Source organism: Pan paniscus, chromosome 11, assembly GCF_029289425.2.
Source record: "Pan paniscus chromosome 11, NHGRI_mPanPan1-v2.0_pri, whole genome shotgun sequence".
NCBI classification, from domain to species: Eukaryota; Metazoa; Chordata; class Mammalia; order Primates; family Hominidae; genus Pan; species Pan paniscus.
The window spans coordinates 91,719,586-91,735,672 of NC_073260.2; the positions used below are offsets into that span (position 1 = coordinate 91,719,586).

Consider the following 16,087-nt stretch of genomic DNA (forward strand, 5'->3'; position numbering starts at 1 on the left):
TTGAGTTCACACATTCAGTTGGTAATATAGGTCCAAGGTCTATTTTATTAAAGTGTGAAGCAATTTGGATGATACCAATACACACAGGCAGGTTAAATTACAGCTACAGAGCTGCACTAATGAGTCCTACCACTTTTATGGCTCCTGCTTTGTTTCACTTCCAGAGCCCTGCTTAGGCCCGACCCCAGCTTCTGTTTAGGCTCAGCCTCTTAGGTGGATTTTAACATTTTCTCTACCAACTTCATCCACAGCTTCTTGGTGGAGTTTGGAGTTCTTTCCTCTCTTGGTTTTCTCTTCTCAGGGGAATTTGTCTCTGCTTGCTGTTCCTTGATCTCAAACCTTTTCTTTCTTTTTTAAAATAAAACATTTCATCTTTATACATGGAAGTCAAAGATACATGCTCATTGTAAAAATCAGGAAAATACAAAACCTGCAAAGAAAAGCCATCCACGATTATCCACAATCCTAGGAATAACCACAGTTAAAGTTTGGTAAATGTTCTTTACTTTTACATCAGTGAAAATATGCTGTATATTTAGATTTGCATTCCGATTCTCCCTTATCTTTTCCTCTGAGTTAGTCTGTATCAACTCTTGGCAAAGTCATGAGGCTGTTATTACATTGTTATTTGTGTGTGCACATATACAGGCATGCACACATGTACACGCACATATATACATGCACACACACTTTCTCTCTTTCTTTCTCTCCAACTGGTATCTTAGGGTAGGATCAGGTACTGAACTCCCGGCTCCTCTACAGCCTGACTCATAACACTCAACTTTTGGGCTCTCTTTTATTAAACAGTTACTTTTTTTCTTACCTGTTCTGTCCCCTCTTCTCAACCTTTATGGATATATGTGGTTTCCGGTTGATTAAAGGACTTATTATATGACGTCTAAAGCCTGACTTTAAATTGGATAACAGGTAACACTGAACACATATGAGGAAGGCCCCCTTCTCATGATTGCCTCATTGGTCCACTTCCTCTCATATTTGGGACCTTGGTCTCTACCCTTCCCCGATCTTAGCTCTATTGCTTATTCTTAAGAGCCTTCAGCCTCCATAGATTGCTAGGAAACAAGGTCTGAGCACCCAAAGAGAATTTCCTGTTATTCTCTTGTACAATGACAGTGAAGAGATTTGATAAAAGCTGAGTGAATTTTTAGTCTAGGACGTTCTGTTCTTAAGCTATAATTGCTGTTTTTTCCTTTATCTCTAGAAGTGATCCTGCCAGACAAAAGAAACTTTGTTTTCATAAGTGTATTATTATTTTATCAAAAATTTCTCCTTTAAAATGCATGATTAAAAAAGGATTTAATAGTTGAAGATGGTTTCATTTTGTCTTGGGATTGGTTTTATATGACTCTCAGAGGGGGAAAGTTCACTTTAAAGGTGAACCTTCTGGGATGCATTTATTCTACAAAGTAAGGCACACCTGATTGCAGTAAATATAGAGAAGACCATGAAGTTCCCAATTTAAGAATAATTTAAGATTGAAAAATGTTAAATCGGCTCTTGGTTTTTAAGGTCTACCACCTAAACAATGTGTATTAATCTTCAAAATTTAATATCACTGAGGGTAGCATAAGAGAATAAGGATTAAATTATACTGTGGAAAGATTTAAGTTAGATATTCCAAGCTTTGAAAGATTCAGAGATGCCAGTACCCATCCATGGTCATAGGTGGGAGGAGTTTTATCTTGGAATCTGTAATAAGAGAGCAAATAATCTGTCTCCTTGTTTTACCCCTCCAGGAATCAACCCCATGATTCAGGGATGTTTCTCTTTAATCAATCATACGCCCTTGGTTTTGAGTATTTTAATCTGGATGAGGGATGTTGTTTTAAGATTAATGGAAAATAAATATGGTTCATGAGCTATATTTTTCTTGCTGCCATGTACTCTCTAATGAGGTAAATTACTTCTCCTTATTCCAGTGGAAAGATCAAGTTCAATGTTTAGTACACCAAACAGCCCTAGGGTATTTATCGTCTATTATGTATTTTTTCCTTTTGCTCTACAGCTGCAACTTCATGGATCTATGCTGAAGGTACCCATAGATCCTGGGGTTCCCAGAGCAACAATGCATAAACTAGAAAGAATCAGCTGGAAGGGATGGAATGTACCTTGGTTGTCTGATCCCTTGTTTTATTGCTATTCCCGGTGGTGTTGGTCCACACAGGTGTGACTTCTCTTATTGCCCATATCAGAACTGGAAAGAGGTAAGCTGCCCTGGAAGCCTAAACACCATGCTACCAGCAGAAGGTAAGGAAGCGGAGTGTCTGTTCAGCAGGTCTGAAGGTGATTCTAAGCTCTGTGAAGGCAGAGCTTGCTGTACCCACAGTGCCTAGCACTGTTCCACAGGCACCCAATAAGTGCTGTTGAGTTTCTAAAGGTGGTTTATTGTTTCATGGCCAAACTTGTCTCCCTTCTTCAAGGGTCTTGGCTGAGTCTCTACATAGAAGCTCTAGTGATCTCTGCATTACAGCATTCAGAGTTTTTGCCTGGACAACCAGAGATGGTGAAGCTCTGCAGGCCTGGCTGGGTTTTGGAGTCAGGACTGGCTTTGGGAGCACAGGGAAGCCTGCAGACAGCATCAGAGAAGCCAGAGACTAGACCCAAGCTGATTTGAACATCAGTCTGAAGGGCTGGGACAGAGGCAAACTCAGGTTTGAAGCACAGAGATGGAACAAGTAGACTTAGAAGATAGGGCAGGTGGTCACCTTGGATAGACTCCAAAGGGCTTGACTGAGACAGGGCTTTTGTGAGGCAAATGCATCCTCATTCAGGATGCTGAGCCTCTGAGAACAGAGTAGCTTTGGGTAGCAGCTTTTTCTACACACACCTTGATGCAGAGCCCCATGTTCCCTACCCCGCCCCCTTTAAGAGCTTGCTTTGTTTCCTGCCTCAGGAAGAGGAACTCTGGAAGTCCTCCTAGAACCCAGATAAAACTCAGGCTTTCATCTTCCCAGCAGGGAAGCCAGTTCTAGAATTGGCTGTGGCTTTGGCAGAGACCATCAGTACTATTGCCTCAATCATCCAGCTCCCCACGACTTCCCGCAGGCCTGGGATTGAAGCCAAGACCCATAGGCCCAGCCCTCTAGAAAGCAGGTTTGTCATCATTACCGGCCCTAGGAATTCACAAGCAGATCCTCCCAGCTTTTCCTCTTGGTGACTTCTGAGGGCATCACAGATGAAGCCTTCGTGCCAGATGGTCTCACGTTAGGCCCTGTGAAAGGAGCACTCACAGAGCCGTTGCACCTTTAAAGAATTGCCCATTTTCGATACCTGGCATATCACTTGAATAGAAGAAGTTTAACAGAATTAACAGTCTGTGTCTGGATGCAAGATGGTTTTAACCTACAATATATTTAGGGTGCTGCCCGTGCACCCCAGGGCTCCTTGAGGCAATTAAAACTGTGCCCTTGGCAATGTGGCTGACTTCAGTGGCTCTTTTGCCAGAGTTACAGCAGTTTCTCATCATGTCTGGAAGAGATTAGATTTGTGTGGTGTGGAGAGAGGATGCTTCTGACATATGATAGGTCATGTTGGTGGAATTGTGGCAGGACCCAGAGTGCTCCCAGAAACTTCATTTTCTTCCAAACAAATGTAAATGGGGTTCAATTTACTGGTTAAATTCAGCAACTAGAAGAAATTACATAAACTGTGAAGCCACAAGGAGCAATTTTACTAAAAGTTATCTTGGCCTACATGGAGAAATTTAGGCCATGGAAGACTCAGGACCATTTTAAGCTTTATGTAGACTCTTTTGGAGGCATCATCACTTAGATCAAACGAATTAAAATGCACCCACATCTTGAATTAAATGTAAAATTTTCCATAAAAATGTTGAAGGGATTTTTATATTTTTGCCTTTGAAGTTATTTGCCTATACATGATTATTCAATTTACAATTGTCTGTGTCTACTCTCCTGAGTAGGCATAAATCAATCAGTGTGCCTACTCAGGAATTCTTGTAAAACAAGAGAATCTAATCTACAAGTGTTCTCACCTGTAATAAATTTATAAATGAATAATAAATTTAACAATGACATTGACATAGTGTTACATTTTTCAGGTAGTTAATTAAATGGCTATTAATTTCAATTTTGTTATCTGTATCTTGGAACCTTTTTTTTTTTTTTCCATAGGCCCCTGAAAAGCAATGGACCCTAGCCACTGAGTTTCGTGTGCCTCACAGATAAAATAGCTCTCAGGGAATTTGACTCTTATGTTTAGCTCAGGAATAAAAGATTTAAAGGGTACAGGATTACTGTTTTCAAAAAGTAGAAGGTCTGTATGTGAAAGAGGGATAAGACAATTCTATGGCACTCCATGGGACTGGAGCAGGTGGCTCTCCAGGGCAACATAACAAAGAGGCTGTCACAGGAGGTGTGTGACCTGGAAGCATCCCCTCCCAGTGTTTTATTGAGGCTGGGAGGTTGCAGAGGGCCAAGGAGTAGAGTCAGAAGATCAGAGTTGAAGTCCTCGTGCTGATTATTACTTGTGTGACTTTGAGTAAGTCACTGAATCTCTTTGTATTTCCCTTTCCTTATCTACAAAATGCAGATGTGTCCCCAGCTTGACTTATCACATAGGGTTGCTAAAGATCAAAGTGGGATCATTTCAAACTGTTAGTCAAGTTAATAGTTTCTATACAAACATTCAGCCCTATTCAAGTGTTATATTGGAGTTAATTGGAGTGATAGCTCCAATTCTAAGGATACTAATGGAGCAACTGGTAGTTACAGGATGGAAGGAAATCTTCAAAATGAGTCATTTAAAATTCATTAGTTCTACTGACAATAATCTTCCAGAGCATAAGTGACTCCTAATAAACGTATAAGGAACAAGTAAAATGTATTGGAGAGCCCAGTGCTGTCTATATTTACTAAGTCAAGGCTCTATAAAGACCACCTAATATTATGGCCTTTGAGGTGCAGAAATGAAAGACTAGAATCAACAGGGTTAGAGCTGAAAGGAATGTTGGACAGAGTCCCAACTCTTATTTTAAACACAGGAAAAGAACATGTAAAGTAGTTGAGTGACTCACAAAATGATTTCTATTTATTTATATTCTGCCTTGTTTCATAAAGTAATTCAAGTGGATTACAAGAATAGATACAATGAAATAGGAAAATCTAAAAAAAAAAACAAAGCTGTGATTATGGCAAATCAAGTATAATGGCTGAGTGAAAGGGGCAAGTGGAATTGCAGTCATAACATGTAGGCTATAAGAACTTCTAAAGGGTTACTAAACATGAACAATAAATTTGACTGTGAGGTTCCTGCTAGCCAAAGCAAAACTGCAAACCAAGTTAGTGACAGAACCAGCATCAAAATTAAGCGTCAGTCATTTTGCTTTTTGCTCCATTAAAACATTTGTTTTAATTGAGTCTACTTTTATGGTCTTAAAATATTTTTGGGTGTAATGTTCTTTTTCTTTCTCTCCATTTATTCCGTCTGTGGAAATGGCCTGTGTGAGGGGACTCAGAGCTACTCCCTGTACCCAGCTCCCTGGGGAACGTCTACTTTCTGTAAGTGCCTGGGCGATGGCTGCCTTTCCAATCTGCTTGGTCTGTATTGCTTTCGCCATAACCGTTCTGAAAAGATCTAATCAACCCCTCGTGCCAAATTTTCCTTAGTTATTTATTCCTTATGTTTATTATCCTCTGCTAAGATCTGACATCTAGGATCTCAGATCTGAGGTATATGATTTCAGAATTCCCTGTTGTTAAGAGTCCTAGAAATTATGTAACCCATTCCTGTTACTTTACAAAAGAGGAAACTGAGGTGCAGAGATGTTAAATGATTTGTCCAAGGCCACACAGCAGCAACTGACCTTTATTGAGTGCCTACATATGTCTCATTTAATTCTTATAACGAATCCCTGATAAGTAAATGTTGTTATCCTTTTTTTTTACAGGCGAGAAAAATGAGGCACAAAAAGCTGGAGTGCTTTGCCCTAGGTTACAAGAAGAGTAATTGAGTGAGCTGGGATTTGAACCCAGTTCTGTCTAGCTCCAAAGTCCATTTTTTTTTTTTTTTTTTTTTTTTGCACGATCTCTCCACTCAGCATTGCCTCTTTGTGAGTTGGTGACAGAGGTTGGATTGAATTCAGTTCTCTGGTCTCTGAGTCTACTGCTCTTCCCACTATACTTTAGCTCTGATCAGAGAAGACCATCTCAGGCCACAATTCCTCTTGGGCTGGAGAGGAGTGCAGGTCCAGTCTTGGATTTGGAAAGGTTCACACTGAACTTGACCATTACTGTCTGTCCTGCTTTTTGGGGATTTTTTTTTTTTGCTTGGCCATTGGCATCTGGATCTGTAGATATTTCTAGATTTCAAATGGATTCTTTGGTTGACCTTCAACACGTAGGTTAAATCCATGGTTCTCAGCCATGCTATTAAGATGCACTGGTGTGGGGCAATGAGTTGTGAGGTGCCAGTAATTAATAATAGTTAAAGTAATCTGGATTGGTGCACCTGGGAATTTCAGAATTGACAGCTGGGACTTCTTTGCCTCTACCAGAGCCTCAGTGAAGGGAATGGGGCATGCAGTGCATTCTATTTGTAGCTAAATGGCCTCAATCTTATCTCTGCCCCAAGCAGTAAACTCCAGTGAGAATTTCCTGCCACACTATGTGTAGACCTCTGTACTTTTTAATCTTATTTTACAAAAGGCGGAGTATCTGATGTCAAAGACCTTAATGACTAATAGGGAAGAGGGGTGCAGCCTATGCTAAAAGAACAAAATACCCAGACACACAACCATATCAGTGACTACCAACGAAGCTGGTAACTTGAAACTTTGTGGACACTTATGTCATACAGATAAGGATAATCACTCATGGTCCAGTCCAGCACAGAGTCCCATTTAATACATAATAGACCAGTAAATAATAATTATAAGCAGATCAAAGCATTCTTGCTGTCTCTCCTAAAAAATAAAAAACATTATTCTAGAAACTATTATTAGAAAGGCCCAATTACCCCCCAAAACTTATATAGGATGCAGTAGTCCCCTTTCATCTGTGGGGGATACTTTCCAAGACCCCACACCAAGGATAGTACCGAGCCCTCCGTACACTGTTTTTTTTCCTATACATCTAATGTCAAAGACCTTAATGACTAATGGAGGGAGGAGCGCAATGTATGCTAAAAGAACAAAACATACAGACGAAATGCCATGGCAGAACTTCTTAACGTTCTAACGCATACCTCTGATAAAGTTTAATGTATAAATTAGGCACAGTAAGTGATTAACAACAATAATAATAACGTAGAACAATTATAACAATATACCAGCATCACTATTCTTTTGCTTTGGGCCCATTGTTAAGTAAAATAAGGGTTCCTTGAACACCAGCACTGCGATACCATGACAGTTGATCTGATAATGGATCTGGCTGCTAACTGACTAATGGGAGCGTCTACAGTGTGCAGACGCTGGACAAAGGGAGGATTCACATCCCGGGCGGGACTGAGTGGGATGGACGAGATTTCATCACGCTATTCAGAATGGTGTGCAATTGAAAACTTATGAATTGTTTATTTCTGAAAATTTTCATTTAGTATTTTCAGACCAGGATTGACCATGGGCAACTGAAATCTTGGAAAGCAAAACTGCAGATAAGGGGGGGCTACCGTATTCTGAAACAAAAAGCCCATGGTTTGGCATTTTCTCCCTGGGATTGATAATAGAGCTCATTGACTGTGGGGGTGGAGTGAATGTGTGTATGTGTGTGAGGAAGACATAGTTCCTTGCAGATTTTAATGAAAGAATGGAGAGGAGTTCCCAAGATTAATAAAGAATGGTTCCAGACTGGGCATAACTCAGGCCTGTAATTCCAGCACTTTGGAAGGCTCAAGTGGGAGGATCACTCGAGGAGCTTGAGACTAGCCTGGTCAACATAATGAGACCCCATCTTTACAAAAAAAATTTAAATCAAAAAATGGAAGAATGATTTCAGGATGGGTGTAATGGCTCAGGCCTGTAACCCCAGCATTTTGGGAGGCCGAGGTGGGATGATTGCTTGAGTTCAGGAGTTTGAGACCAGCCTGGGCAACATAGCAAGACTCTGTCTTTACAAAAATTAAGAATTTAGCCAGGTGTGGTGTCATGTGCCTGTAGTCCCAGCTACTTGGGAGGCTGAGGTGGAAGGATGGCTTGAGCCCAGGAGGTTGAGGCTGCAGTGAGCTATGATCACACCACTGTACTAAAGCCTGGGTGACAGAGCAAGATCCTGTTTAAAAAAAAAAAAAAAAAAGAATGATTCCAGAGAGGCAGGAGCAGAGAAGAGAGGAAGCACAGCAATAGTTTTTAAAGGGCTAAAACCCAAAATATTTGTCTTTATGTTGAAGCTGAAATGTACAATGTATCAAAATTAAGGATTTTGATAAACCTGAAATAGTTGGGTTATGTTTTAAAAATTGTACTGAATTATCAAATTCCTGTCTTTTCATTTATACAACTTGCTAATTGAGGTCCTTATTAAACCAATTGCAATTGGCTTTACTAACGAGTACTATCTTCTTATTTGTAGTCTTACTATAGCTAATGATGAATAATTAAGTATTGATTTTGTGCTGAATGTTATTAATTTTTACTGTAAAGCATTTAAACTGTATTTTAGTCTTTTTTTTTTTAAGTGGTTTCAGTATCAGAAAAAAAAGATGTTTTAGGGTAAAAGGTGGATAATAGATTTTGTTCACATCAAACAAGGTTTGTAAATAACCAGAATCAGAGTTTTATTTCTAGGGTCCTTATGACTCATGTTCCCAAATGTGGACTCAACATTGGTTGAGATTAGAGTGGTCAGGATCCAATAGCCGAGATTCATGTTATTTGTTCCCAGTAGTCTAAGAGTCTAGTACCCATGGTTTTTCTGCCAAACTCACATTTGATGCCTGGAGAGTATCTTTAAGATTTAGAGAAAGAGGAAAGTTCGACCAGTTGTATACTTGATCCACCTGCTGAGAAATGCTGACTGGTGGCAAAGATGAGTGAAAGAGAATATTTATGTCATACCTCTAACTTTTGCAAGGACATATTAAAGGTTATAGATCTTGTTCTTCCTCTCTTTTTTATAGTAACACTAAAAAAAAGAAATTGAGAAATGAGCAAAAGGTAAAATCTCCCCTTGGAGGCTGATGAAAATTGTCAGATTAGATGGGCTCTTTGGGAATCATTACTTCTTATAATGCTCTGCATATACCCAGAAAAGCACAAGAAATCACATGTCAAGGTCACTCTGCTCAGCAGAAAATTTCCTTAATGCCACATAATAGTGAGTGAAAAGGGATGCAGATAAGGCTTTGGCCACCAACTCATGAGGACTGCCTGTGTGCGCGCTTCACTTTTTCTGGGAGCCATGTAGCTTCTGTTCAAAGACCCCAGTGCTTTGTATGTATGTATGTATGTATGTATGTATGTATGTATGTATGTATTTTGAGATGGAGGTTCAATCTGTCGCCCAGGCTGGAGCCCAATGGTGCGATCTCGGCTCACTGCAGCCTCTGCCTCCCAGGTTCAAGTGATTCTCCTGCCTCAGCCTCCTGAGTAACTGGGATTACAGGCATCCGCCATCACACCTGGCTAATTTTTTGTATTTTTAGTAGAGGTAGGGTTTTGCCATTTTAGCCAGGCTGGTCTCAAACTCCTGGCCTCAGGTGATCCGCACGCCTTGGCCTCCCAAAGTGCTGGGATTACAGGCGTGAGCCACCGCGCCTGGCCTGACCCCAGAGCTTTTGACAGTGATGGTTGATGCTTTTCTGCTGAAATTCTGTCAGCTTAAACATCCAGCCAGTCTCAGGGTTGGTCCCTCCCAGGTTAGCACCCTGCCGCTTAATGTGTCCCCTGAAGGCAGGCCAGCTTTCCCTTTGGGGTCATGGAAACCTGTTATCCTCAGAAAACCAATAGTGAGGGCTCTGCCGTTTAAGGTAGAAAATCTGTCTTGATCTTCAGAATGATCAGGTCCTCACTCACTGTTTGGGAAGATAATCAGGCTCTCAGCCAAGTTTGAAGAAAAATACTGCCTCAAATTCATATGCAGAGCAGTGAATGATTGGAATGCTTCTAGGAGATTAGCCAGGACAATTCTTACCAAGGAAAGCCATTCATCAGTATTGCCAGGTTATTTTACTATTCTTGTGGAAAAGGAGGGAATTTATATTTATTGGGTGATTGTGGTGTGCCAAGAGCTGTACTAGACACTTTACATATGTGATCTCGCCCATAGCACAACTCTTTGAGGTGCGTATTATAATCCCCTTGGAAAATGAGGAAACAGGCTCAGAGAAGTTGGCACTTGCTCAGGAACTTAAAATAAGTAGTGGAACTGAAATTCTAGCTACCTCTGACTTTGAAGCCTCATTCTCCCTCATGAGGTTCTTTCTGAAAAAAAAAAAAAAAAAGCAAAAATTATGGTTTATCCCATTGGTCTCTTTAGCCCTGCCTGGTGCCCTTCCAGAGCTGTTGGATCATCTAGCTGGGAAGGAAATGTTTAGGTAACAGAAAGTGGTGAGTCCCCTCACTAGAGTTTTGGAGGGATGGCTGATTGATCACAGTTTACAGTGTTGTAGAAGAGATTTGTGCATCTGATAAGGCAGTGTGTGCCAGTAGTGGTTTAGGTTCTACTGATGGGAAATTAAAAAAATAAAACCCTTTAATTGTTGTGCATTTTCATGCATATTAGAAAAAAATTGACCAGTATATTAGCTTGTGATTTCACAGATACTACTGTTTAAACACAGCTAAGTAAAAATAAATAGACCAGGTGTGGTGGCTCATGCCTGTAATCCCAGCACTTTGGGAGGCCGAGGCAGGTGGATCACCTGACATCAGGAGTTCGAGACCAGCCTGACCAACATGGTGAAACCCAGGTTTTACTAAAAAATACAAACATTAGCTGGGTGTCATGGCACATGCCTGTAATCCCAGCTACTCTGGAGGCTGAGGCAGGAGAATCGCTTGAACCTGGGAGGTGGAGGTTGCAGTGAGCCAAGATCGCGCCATTGCACTCCAGCCTGGGCAACAAGAGTGAAACTCTGTCTCAAAACAAACAAACAAACAAGCTATTTTGCAGAAACGCATGAAGTAAACAGTGGTCCACAGATACTCTAAAAATTGTGATGGTAGCATGTGACTGCCTGACGTTTGGGAATCACCAGGTGGACCTGCTGAATTTAAGGTTCCAGGGGCTTAGTCCAGTCTTGGAGGAACAAGTGCCTACGCACAGACAGGCAGGCACAGGTGGCAGCAGGGGCAGGGAGCCTGGGGATCCAGGTATAACACCACCGGGCAGCTGAGGGAGAGACTAGATTGCAGGCAGCAGAGTTGCTGGGACCAGAGGCCTCTAGAGACTCCACATCTGTGAGAGCCTGTCCTGGTTCCTTCTCAGGAGAAGCAGACATGTAGTGGTGGATGGCATTTAAACAGAGACCCTGGTCTGATCTGAATAACTTGTCGGCTGTGGAAGATGGCTTCATTCTTTCTCTGTTTTTGCCTCTCGGTTAAGAGCTCAGGCTCTGAGTTAATGGGCCCAGTCACTGTTGTGTGACTTTAGTCAAATTACTTACCTGCTCTTAGCTTCACTTTCCTCATCTATAAAATGAGAAGGAGGAGACACTAAAAATATCTCTATGTCCGCAGGTACCATGGCCAGAGCCAACACTATAAATAATCCTCTTTGCTCCCTGGAGACTCAGACAGGTGACAAGAAGGGACCTGCAGGCCAGTTTGCACGTGGGGGTGCAGGGGGAGTCATCGGCCAGGACTGGCCTTGGTCCTCTAACAGCTGAGGCATGGCCCAGGGCAATGGAGATCCCGTGCATCCCTGAGTTATTATATACTTCTTCATAGGGTTGTTGTGGAGATACTATAACTAAGCTGTAACTAAAGCAGTGACTGGCTCAATAAATGTTAGTTATTCTTGTTATTATTAAGTGATAGAACTTGTGGGATTAAGCCCTTCTACTACCCAGTGACCTGGGCTTAGTATAGCCAGATATGATATTTTAATCAATATACTACAATATTATTTGAGTCTAATCCTAAGTTAATTTGAGTCCGAGTCCTTGCTTATAATTCTCAAATATTGAGGGAAATTATTACGATTATACTAATAACAAAGCCCCCTATTCTCCTAATCCTCTCATCTTCTCCTCTGGGCCACCTCATGACTCAGGGATGGATGGGGCCTCCATTGCCCTGGGCCATGCCTCAGCTGTTAGAACACAAAGGCCAGTCCTGGCCGATGACTCCCCCTGCACCCTGACATGCAAACTGGCCTGCAGGTCTCTTCTTGTCTCCTGAGTCTCCAGGGAGCATAGAGGGTTATTCATAGTGTTGGCTCTGGCCATGATGCCTGCGGACATAGAGATATTTTTAGAATCTGTTCCCTAGGGTCTGGCTGAAAAGCTCATGCCTATCTTTTTATGCCTAATGTCAACTTCTGAATAAGTAGGAGGAGGAACTCATTTCTGTTAATAGGACACAAGTAATGTCAGGGTTGGGTCCTATTAACAGCATGCCCCCCCCACCCCACCCCGAAACCCAAAGCTGTTTAAAGGAGTTCTTATAAAGGAGAGGAGAATGAGGGACTGGGTCAAAGGCTGCCTTGGAGAAGGTTGGTTAGATGAGTTCAGGTAGCATCAGGGGGGCTGGACAAGGACCAATGGATGGTTTTGGATTTCATGTTTTCTACTCATCAGAGCTGGGAAAAATGGAATGTTATATTACCAAACAATGAGCACCTCACCTTTGAATGTATTCAAGTGAAGACTGGAAGGCCTCTTCCGGGATGTTGGTGCCTGGGCGTCCTGTGGGTGCAGAAGACTGAATGAGATGGGCTCGCCGGCCCTCCCATGGTTGGGATCCAGTGATTCTGGAGGGGGTGAGGGTAGGAGCTGCATTTCGTGTTTGGGCACTGAATGAGGTGGATGCCAAAAAAATTAACTGGAGTAGCCCTGAAAATAAACCTATCCATCTATCTATGGCCACGTTTTCCTGGGGCTGATTTTGTGTTTCAATTTTCCCCATGTCTTTCTTTTCTTTTCTTTCCTTTTTTTTTTCTTTTGAGACGGAGTTTCGCTCTTGTTGCCCAGGCTGGAGTGCAGTGGTGCGATCTAGGCTCACTGCAACCTCTGCCTCCCAGGTTCAAGTGATTCTCCTGCCTCAGCCTCCCAAGTAGCTGGGATTAGAGGCATGTGCTACCACGCCCAGCTAATTTTGTATTTTTAGTGGAGATGGGGTTTCTCCATGTTGGTCAGGCTGGCCTCGAACTCCTGACCTCAGGTGATCCGCCCGCCTTGGCCTCCCGAAGTGCTGGGATTACAGGCGTAAGCCACCATGCCCAGCCAGTCTTTCTTAATAGTCACAGGGAATTTCATTTGTCTGATATAACGTTTAAATTAAATAGGGTGGAAATACCTGTTTTCTTTTCCCTCCTCCCATAAATTTCAATAATAATCATCCTTAGATTTGTCTTGTTGGATCTTAGCCTGTCAGATTGCTTTTTGCACACGAAACTCCTGAGGTGGGATGGTTCAGTGACTTGCCTAAATCGTGCAGGGGGTGAGTGGCAGAGCCCAGACATAAACTTTGGCTCCTTGTCTGTTGCTCTTTCTAGTAAATTGGACTGCTTCCTGCTGTGGGGCACTGAGAAAGCCCGTGACACCCAGGGTGCTGAGATGAGCAGGAAGTCACATGAGTCTGGAAGGCCACCTTTTTTAGGTGTAAGTCCTTTCTTCCTGGTAAAGTGCTTGTACATATAGATACTCAGGAAATGTTTATTTACTTGAACAGAGTAATACTGTCAGTGCCTGGTACCTAGTTAGCAGTCCATAAATAGTTACTAAATGAAAGCAGCAGAGCTTTCAAGAGCTTCAACGGAGCTGCCCACAAAAGCTCAGGATGCCTGAAAAGGCCGATGTCTTTTTCTCTACTCCTGGATTGGTAGGTAGGCTCAACCCTCGCATGGTGGCAAGGCCTCCTACATTCTCTGATGGCTCCTGACTTAACCTCCATTCTGGGCTGCAACTAAGATGAATCCTGAGGATACTTCCTACAAACAAGGGCATTGAGCCCAGCAGAGCCCGCTGGGCATCCAGGTTGACTCATTAGTAGACAGCAAGCAGCTCTTCCTCCTGCCATGGCCCTGCAGCATGGGAGCCATCCAGTCTCCTCCTGTGATTAACTGGCTGCAGTGTTCAGCAGAGCTCTCAGTCAGGAAGTAGCTGGACTCCAAACCCAGCTTCTTGGAAGCTCCTAAATGGGCTCTACCTGTCAAGAGGTAATAGAGAGAGACTTATTGATATGTTTGAAGTGCAACTTTGTGCTTTTTGATAACTAATAAATAGGATATTGGAACTTTCTTATTTTGCAGCCCAGTCTACAGAAGACATGTGAAAGATATTTATAGCTTTCATAACTGTGATCCTACTCCTTCCTAATTGCCAAGTAGTCCTCCCCACCCCCATCCCCCTTTTTTTTTCTGTGAATCATCTAGGACTTAGAGTCATTGCAACTGGCTATGAGAGGGACTTTAATCATCCTGAAGATTCCCAGATAGCTTGGGAGACAATAATATCATGTAAAAGATAGCTGCTTTCTTCCCTTTGGTTTGGGGACTTGGTTAAAGAAATGTTAGTAGATGGACAATATTTAGATTTTATATTCTGTGCCAGTAGTGCTAAGAAAAGATTACTGGCTTCAAGAGTGAGCAGTTCTAGGAGAGCGAGAAACCACAGCTAGGAGCTCCACCAGCCCTTGAAGATGCAGAGACATTTATCCAGTCCAGAGGGATGGGGAGATAACACACTGAGTATGGAATAGTGGTTAAGAGCCCTGGTTTCACAGTTAGGCTAATTCAGTTCAAATTGTACCTCTATTACTCATTAAGGGGTGACATTAGGGAAATCACATGATGTTTGAGCCTCAATTTCTGCATTTGTTTTATTAGGATGATGGTATGTATGTAACTGGGTTATAGCACATTCTAAGAGGATGTGGGTAGGGATAGGGATGGTGGTATGTACCTCATGGTGTTATAGCACATTCTAAGAGGACAAATCATAGCAACATTATTTTATATTCTTACTGAGCGTGCAAGCTTAAGCATGTCACTTAACTTCTCTGGGCCTCAGCCGCCTCATTTGAAAGGCATTAGAGCAGACGATGATTCTTTGTGTAAAACGGAGTCCAGTCAGGAGACAAGCCATGCCCGTTATTTTAAAAGAGAAGTTGATACAATTCATTATTAACCAGGAATTAAGAACTGGAAAGGCAATCAGGGAGCACAAAGGAACCACAGAGGAAACAGCTGCAGGGGCTGGGAACAGAGTGAAGAAGTTGTGACTATTAAAACTCAGAAACTTGGAGAAGGGGATGCACCTCTTAGCTCAGGTGGGTCCTGATGCCTCTGGGGAGGGGGAAGGAGAGTGGTACAACATGGCTGGTGCTGAGAAAACTGCAATCAGAATCCCTGTGCTGTGGCAACAGACTGCTATAGGAGTTCTAAAGAAGAAACCTTTCTGGGGCCATGCTGACCTAAATGGGAAGCAGGCAGGAAGTAGCCGATGGCGTCTCCCTCCGTTAGGTATCCCTTTAGGACTCCCCACCCCTAGAAAACACCTCAAGAGAGCAGCTGGCAAAGGAGAAATGGGCTGTTCAGGGTCCCATCCCCAGTATCACAAGGCAGAGTGTACAAGAGTGGGCTTGGAGAACATACTGTAATAACTGAGATTCTCAAACGTTCCTTTTAGGTCAGAGTCTATGAGTCAGATTCTGAATCCCAAGCAGAGAACTCTGTACGTGGGCTCTTGGGACAGCCAGCATGTATGGTGGAATGAGTTTGAGCGCTGGAGTCAAACAGATCTGGGTTGTAATCTTATCTCTGACTCTTATCAGCTATGGGATGTTGGACAAGCTACTTTGAATTTCTCTGAACCTCATTTCCTCCTCTGTAAAATGATGGTCCAGTACCAATACCCATCTCACAGGGTTATTGTGATAATTAAACAAGAAGACACATGAAAAGTGCCAGGTGGGGGTGTCTGGCACATGCACGGTAGCCATTATTAT

At 42.4% G+C, this 16,087-nt stretch overlaps 1 long non-coding RNA gene across 1 annotated transcript in view; it reads left to right on the top strand.

Moving 5' to 3' along the window:
• Nucleotides 1–4,561, top strand: part of LOC129398696 (uncharacterized) — a 47,286-nt gene extending 42,725 nt beyond the window's left edge. Inside the window, exon 3 of the long non-coding RNA XR_008626573.2 lies at nucleotides 2,027–4,561. This is a non-coding gene — a long non-coding RNA (uncharacterized LOC129398696). The remainder of the gene's footprint in view (nucleotides 1–2,026) is intronic.
• Nucleotides 4,562–16,087: the final 11,526 nt, after the last annotated feature.